This window comes from Etheostoma spectabile, chromosome 2 (genome assembly GCF_008692095.1).
Source record: "Etheostoma spectabile isolate EspeVRDwgs_2016 chromosome 2, UIUC_Espe_1.0, whole genome shotgun sequence".
NCBI lineage: Eukaryota > Metazoa > Chordata > Actinopteri > Perciformes > Percidae > Etheostoma > Etheostoma spectabile.
Window position 1 is genome coordinate 21,756,064 of NC_045734.1, and position 7,959 is coordinate 21,764,022.

Below are 7,959 nucleotides of genomic sequence, written 5' to 3' on the forward strand. Positions count from 1 at the left end.
ACACACACACACACACACACACACACACACACACACACACACACACACACATAAAGGGCATTAGCGACAGCAGCGGGGATGTCTCGGCATGCCACCGCCCATCCTAAAGGATGCTATTGTACGCAGCATTCAGTCTTATGCAACCCTCTCCACTCCACACTGTGTGACCTATTTAGTATTTCCTGTCCATCATGGCCTCAGCCTAGAGTTTGGCATAGAGACTGTTAAACTTGAATCCAATCACATGAAACCGAGTGCAGTTAACAGGTAGATCAAAACGGGTGTGTGCGTGTTTTTCTTACCTTTGCTCCAATCTGGTTCCCACACTGCCCGGCCTGCAGGTGCACGATCTCACGCATGTTGTCACTGTGGTATGGGGAGTCTCACAGAGAAACAGGGGGACGCAGACGACTGGCTCTGGTTTTTCGGCTGTTCGGCCCTGCCACTCCCGGTTTACTCGACGGTCTACGTGAATGGCGGAGGAGTTGTGTGGCTGCGTTGTAAACTCGCCCTCCCTCCTTCCGCGACTGCGCCGTTCATCCCGGTGCTGCAGCATGACGTCATCTCCATGACAACGGGAACCGGGCACTGCCGGAAAACTGGCCTGTCTGGGATGTATGAACGTCTGGACTGGTTTGTTGATGTGGGATTGACAGTGATGTGAGATTACACTGTAAGAATAGCTTTATTCTTTAAACTTGATTCAGTTTGTGAAGAAGATAAATAAGAATTAATAAGAATATAGATTGACCCTGAGTGTGATGGTGAAATTTGGGCTTATTCAATTGGAAAATCAACTGTAGAAGGGAAATGTTTTCAATATAAAAGCTGTGCCACTAGATTTAAACACTGATGTGTGGGCTTTCTTTAATAATTTCCTGCATAATAATAATAATGTTAATGTTATGGATTAACTTGTGACATAGGGACTTGAAGTAATGTGAACTTCGTTTTGGATGTAATTTTCTTTATTTCTTATTTTGCTGTAATTATTCATTTTTAATATTTAAAAAAAATGTATTTAACTGTTTCCTAGTTTAGATGGTTTCCTCCTAAATTATCATATTATCTAACAAGTAGCCTATGTTTACATGCACACATTGTAGTAACCTGGTTACGAGTCCAATCCTGGTTTTGATCATATTCAGGATGTGATGTTTGCATGGAACATAGAGACACCTCTTGGGCTGTGTGGCAAAAATGAGCTGTTGGGCCCTTTGCCAACCCCTCACACTGCCCTCTTTGAATTGCACATGTACAGCCTATACAATGATTGTCAAACAAACTTGGTCCCATGGCTCGACATCTGTTTGTATCTGAAAACAAACATGTTTATGCCTGGTTTGAAATGTGCAACTCCTGGGCTGAAAAACCAAATTTCCAGAGAAACATACAAAGGAAATGACCTCATTGCCCACAGTGAATATCTTGCATGAACAAACCAATTGAATGCGGTCCATCATTAGGAAGCAGCTCTTTGTTTTGTTTGTGCTGTTGCCCGTAGAGACAGGAAGTTTGAAAACAAGCTGGAAGGGATTCAGGAAGGAAAAAGAATGGGATACTAAGCCAACAAGATGGCATTTCCCAACCTTGTCCAGCAGGCGTCCAAAGAGAACATCAAAGGTGAGTAAGGAAGTGAAATCCAATCACAACTGATCACTCACCAAAGACAAGTCGTATATCATAAGGATCCTGACACAATCTGGATAGTGTCTTCATGATTATAGGTCGTGGTCAGACATATAAACTGAGATACAACATAGTCACATTTGTTTCTATCAAGCTGCCTTTTCTTACCTCACAAGCTCCCCTACAACATATATTCCATAAAATGAAGTTGCATATTAAACTGGGCTCACAGTAACATGTAGGTTGGCCTAAAGCCTTCATACATACAGTACCTTTTTAGTGCATAGAATACTAAGCCATTAAAATAATAATTGTTGGCATGATTTTATGAATCATGTTTCAATGTTAAACATACATGTGGCACAGTGAATCCTTAGGATGAACTGTTTATGTGGATGTTAGTGACCTATGGGCCAGTAAGCCTATCATCAGTGGAGGGTTTTCACAAATTGTAAAGCTGATTTACATTTGATAATATATTAAGATACTTACATTTTCTTGGAAACCGCCCCCCTACAGTAACTCCCAAGGGGTCCCAGACCCCTGTTGAAAAACTCTGCCTTACACTAAATTCCATGACAACCACTGTTCAATGACTGCACAGTAACCTGTCAGTACTGCAGCCAGACCCTGAAATACATCAAAACACAGCCAACAGACTCACTAAAAACATCAGTCTGAGCCATTAGTTAGATGGGTTTTAATCATACACAAGCCTGGCTTGTTATTCATTCTTATACTGTGATTTATAAAAAGGGTTGCTGATGATTTGTCATGTCATGCTACGAGCTAGATACTCGCTAGATACTAAAGTTAACCTGCAGTCATTAACACAACAGTCAAAAACAGTGTCCATTATAACACTTCACTTTGGCATGTATTAATTAGTAACGCTTACCAAAATAAATGTTAAGTGTACTTGGACAACCAAGAATATGTAATCATGTCACGCTACAAGCTAGCAAGGTTAGCCTTATTGTTTGTTGGATTTGCAAGAACTTACGAAGAAAACTTGATATTTTGCAAAACAAAGCCAATATCTTGCAAAAGTGATTGTTCCAGTACATATTTTATTAATTTTAATATTTTTTACTTTTTTATTTAAGTTTTTTTTCAAATTTCTTTTTTTCTCCATGTCAAAGTCAAGATCTTGCAAATAAAACTCGAGATCTCACAAAACAAAGTGAAGATCTTGCAAAAGCGCTTGTCCCCAGTACATGTTTTTTGTAAAAAAAAATGTCCTTGATTTTTTTTCCCCTACATGTCACCTCGGGGGCTCCGTAGTATACAACAACATTCTGTAGGTGCTACATGTCTCTGTCAAAGATGGCTAACCAACCTAGCTAAGCAGGTAACTGCCCAAAGCTCCAGACACAGAAACCCCAAAGACCTAAGGGACCAGCTGCGTAGGGCAGCCTAAATTGCACTGCATTGCATCTACTTAATTTGTGCCACCATAAAGATCACTTTTCTCTAATGGAAGGGCAGCCTGCAGGGTACTTTATTATATTTTATTAATTAAGGGCACTCTAGAGGGCATTTCATCGCGTTTTTCTTCATTAAGAGCACCCTAGATGGCATCATATAATCGTTCATCTACCATATTCAATTTTTGCATTTTATCAGCATTTCTTTATGAACATGTGGCACCAAGGGGGGGAAGATTTGCTGTGTGCACTGCACTTTGTGGATATTTGAAGGCGCAACATGATACACAATGCATAGTGTACTATATGTGTGTTTGTTGGGGAGGTTGGTCAACAGGGGCCCCTTAGCAGCTAATGATCCCTGTAGTAACACCTGATATCCAGAGAGGGGCAATCTTCTACTGTGCTAATGACCGCTTATTGTCCCTCACTACTTAAAAAAGAAAAAGTACATTTGTTACAAAGTTGCATGCACCAATAGTCACATGCCTGAGTTAAGGGAAACCCTCAGCGTTTTTGAATTGTGAATGCATGAAATACATAACTAAATGAAAACACATAAAAATTAACTCGGACAATTTTTGTGGGTTCTTACATTGTATATATCGCAGTGTCATTCTTTCAACGTGCCCTTTGACTTATTTGCAATTCTGAGAAATATTAGGATCACATACAGAAAAATCTCTTGCCTCTTAATCTCATTTTTAATATCCTTCCTTTTTTTTCTCAGGAACACAATTATTCCCAGAGTTTTGAACGCCTCAGGCGACGATGGAGCATTTAAAGAGTAACCCATGACACACATACACAACACAATCGTCCTGCTGCCTAAGCCTTGTCATTGGGATGATATTAAGTGTGCAGAGTATATTATCGTTCTTTAAGAACGCGTCAGTCGCATATAAAACGCTCCAACAAACCCACAACGCGCCAGGCCACATCCTCCTATAGTGTCACAACCGTCTTATTCTCTCAGCCTCCCACATCCCCGCTGTGACCATCATCTGTGTATTTCCAGCTTTATGCATGTCCAACCCACCATTTTTTCCAGTGTGCTTTGTCAAATGTCACACTTAAAAACCACACACACACACACAACACACCCCATACCCAAACACACAACACACACACCACACACACACACACACACACACACACACACACACACACACACAAACACACACACTTCCTCACTGCTGATACATTTCACAGTTATTAAATATGTCACAGTGAGGTGAACACTTTACCAGCAGTTTGTCATTTTATGGAAGAGCTGGCAGATACATTCCCCTCATTAGAGGAGAGTCATAAAACCACCTGCCCTGTCAGAAACACCTAGATCACTGAGGAGGATGATCAGCACTTTGAAAGGAGACACACACAAGTGGGACACACAAAATCGAAGAAAAAGTAAAAATGGGATCAAAGAAGGTCAAAACTGAAGACTGACAGAGCGCAGGAAGGACAACTTGATACTCAACATGATGAAACATAATGCATTGTGTTAGTCAAATAGCAACGATCAAAACTGTGTGCAACTATAGTTGTGTGTGAGTGGAGAGAATGTGTTTGCATGTACATGTGGTGTATAGCTGTCTTAGGAAGATTTATTCCTTTATGTGTTTAGACAATTCATAATTCAGCATTCATGTTCGCCAGCCATGAAAATAAAAAGAAGAAATAATAGTCTGTAGCCTCTTGCTAATTCATTTTTTCCCAGTACAAAGTTATACTTCAATTGAAGTCCCATATAAAGTCATGTTTTTGTTTTTGTGAGCTCTGACTAAAATAAGTGTCAAAAGCAATTCAGTGTGTCAAGCCGTTATCAAGTTGATTGAGTTTCTACCATATTAATCTTTTGTTAAGTCCTATATGCCAATAAGGAAAAGGTTCTACTTGAAACTGCTTGCCAGGTATTTTTTTTAATCTATCAAGGACTACTTCTTACTTCTGTAGAAACCATTGATGGGCTTTGCTCTAAAAGATTGTGCAGACAATGAATAATTGATTTGATTTTGTCATCCTTCTTTCTTTTGTAAAATTTCTGTCATTAGATAGTAAGAAGAAGGTGGAGCACCTGAGAGAAACAATGAAAACATGCAACACCTTGAATCAATCCCACAGCTGACAAGCCCATAAAACAAACCGCTCAGCCACAGTGTTGTCGTTATTACCTTAATTGGTTTTCTTTATCTATTGACCACCTGTTTTATATTCTGGAAGTTTTTTGAGACATGGGAAGCCCCTCGCTGCTTACCACTCTTATATTATCAAAGAAAGGTACCAAAAGAATTTGCAATTTTGTAATTTACATGGTTTATTGCCATTGTATGTAGTTAACTGATATCGTGTAACTAATTATCTTTCTTCTTTGGTGACTGCTTTTCTGAGTCAATTCACAATGCCCACATCTACTGAGTGTGTATCTTTCTACAGCGTTGCAGAGACAAATGACAAAATCTTGAAGCAATCTGCGCTTTGAGATACAATGCTTTCATGCTGTTACAGAGAGTTAGAGAAGAGCTTAAAGAACTTCTGAGTCATAAGTGACTACCAATTTCTCTTACATTATTCCATTATCATAATTACCGCCATTAGGAAGTCAAAAACAACTAAATTATCATCCAAATAAACAAGCCCGAAGCAACTAGATCATCATGAAATATGTCTTAAGGGAGCAGATTACATGTCATTGCTGCCTCTCTTGCATTCAGCTTTCTCCTTCTCTATTTTTCCATATTTCTCTTTCTCAAAGACTACAACTAGACTTTCAAAACATTTCAGAGCTAATCACTGAGAAAAACATGTGACTTCGGTCATTGTGAGGTGTGTGTGTGTGTGTGTGTGTGTGTGTGTTTGTGTGTGTGTGTGTGTGTGTGTGTGTGTGTGTGTGTGTGTGTGTGCGTGGTCATTGAAATGGCAGGAAAACCAGTGAACCACACATGCACATGCACACAATACCCATTGCACAGATCAGAAACACATTCACATAAATTTAAAATTTCCAAAGAGAGAAGAAAATCTCCATTACTTATTCACATTTATTATTCAGTGGGTGATCAATAGCCTGCAGCATTAAACTTGGTGACTCACACAAACACCAGAGTCAGACCAACAGCCTTCAATGGATTTTATTTAATATGTTATATATGTTTTGTTTAATAATTTTTAGTTGATTATTGATCAATGTTGGAGCTTTGATAATTTAATTTAATTTAATTTAATTTAATTTAATTTAATTTAATTTAATTTAATTTAATTTAATTTAATTTATTCAGGACAATGCACATTGATGAACCTGCACAGCAGTACACGTAAATGTGCCAGATTGTAGCCCAAGGGCTAATTTCCATCTGCAGTCCAATAGGCAGGTTGGAGTTACAGTAAAAAAGACATAGGATAGTAACATTTAGTGTAAAACAAGAAGAAACAAAAAGAGAGGAAAAGATTAGAATTAGAATTAGAAGAATTTAAAATGGAAACACAATTCATTATTATGCTCCACTGGAACAGACTTATTCTACTGGGCTAAGTCAGTACAGCATACAGTTAGCGGTGGTTGCACGTTTGGTGAGCTCTAAGTCACAGGTTTACCTGGCTCTTAAAGGAGGCCAAAGTGGGACGCTCCATTATAGTTGAGGGAAGTGTGTTCCATAATGCACTACCTTTAAGAGACGTGCTGAAGTGCATCGTGGCTGAAGGAGGTTTTTCTAAAAGGAACCTCACAGTCACAGCTCTTGTGATCCACGACTGCTTGTATTTAATAAACTCCAACATTGGAGGTGGCGCCAGGCCATGAAGTCCTTTATAAATTAAGCTTATAAGGACAATTTACAATAATTATCAAAACTCAATAAGTTATATTTCTCTAAGATAATGATGATAATGACCCTTGAGGAAAGATAACAACATGTAAGTTGATGAATCCTCTTTCAGTGTTAACCAAATAATAAATTGCCAGCAGGCAGTTAGCTTAGCTTAGCATAAAGACTGGAAGCAGGGGGAAACAGAAAGCCTACCAGTACTTTACAAAGTAAAGGGATTTTGAGAATGGCAATACACAGAGAGTGGAAGGTGAGGGACAGCAGGCACATGAGCCATGTACCGTATTTTCCAGAAAATGTACAGTACTTTCATTGATCCAGACTACTTAATACGCAACAAGTTGCTATCTGGGCACAGCAATCACTGTTGGAGAAAATCTATTTGGCTTAAACACTGTTTGCAGTGGAGTGAAGAGCCAAACTCTATAATGCAAAGAATAATAAGAAGCTGCCAGAATAAAAGGTGAAAGTGTTTTTTGTCACTGCTGCTGTTGCTCAGAAACATAAAATAGCATGTTTTCAGTTTTATAATGCAGCTTGCATTGACATTAACAGAAGTAAAAGATGAGAAGATGATAGAATAAAATAGAAAACCAAATGGAAAGAACGACAAGTATAACTGAGCCCTGGAACATTTTACAAGTCACGTTCATGCAAAAATGTTGCCAGTCACTCCTGAGAGAAAAACAGAGGGATTTACAAAACAATGCTAGTTAACGAACTTAAACTGAACTGCTTTAGTCAACACATTTTGGAGAACAAAAAAGTAATTTCTAGATACAGTATGTTCACTGCATTTTGTATGTTCAGTCATCCAATCATTTGAATCACATTTTGTCACATCATCTTGTTTATAACACAGAAGTAAGTTTGGGCTTGTTTACTGGACTTACTTGGTAGTTATACATACACTCAAAAATGATTTATTAGACAAACAATTGGCCCTCATGAGACCAGATGCCCTTGTTTTGATTTGCCATAAAGGAACAAAGCAGTTTGATTTGTCAGATACACATTTGTAACATATTTAGCAGATGGACATATGAATTATTTTAATTTAATTTTAATCTGTTTATTGA

At 38.4% G+C, this 7,959-nt stretch overlaps 1 pseudogene; it reads right to left on the reverse strand.

The window, feature by feature from the left end:
* Window positions 1-563, reverse strand: part of LOC116700339 (tubulin beta-4B chain-like) — a 3,364-nt pseudogene extending 2,801 nt beyond the window's left edge.
* Between the last annotated feature and the right edge of the window lie 7,396 nt (window positions 564-7,959).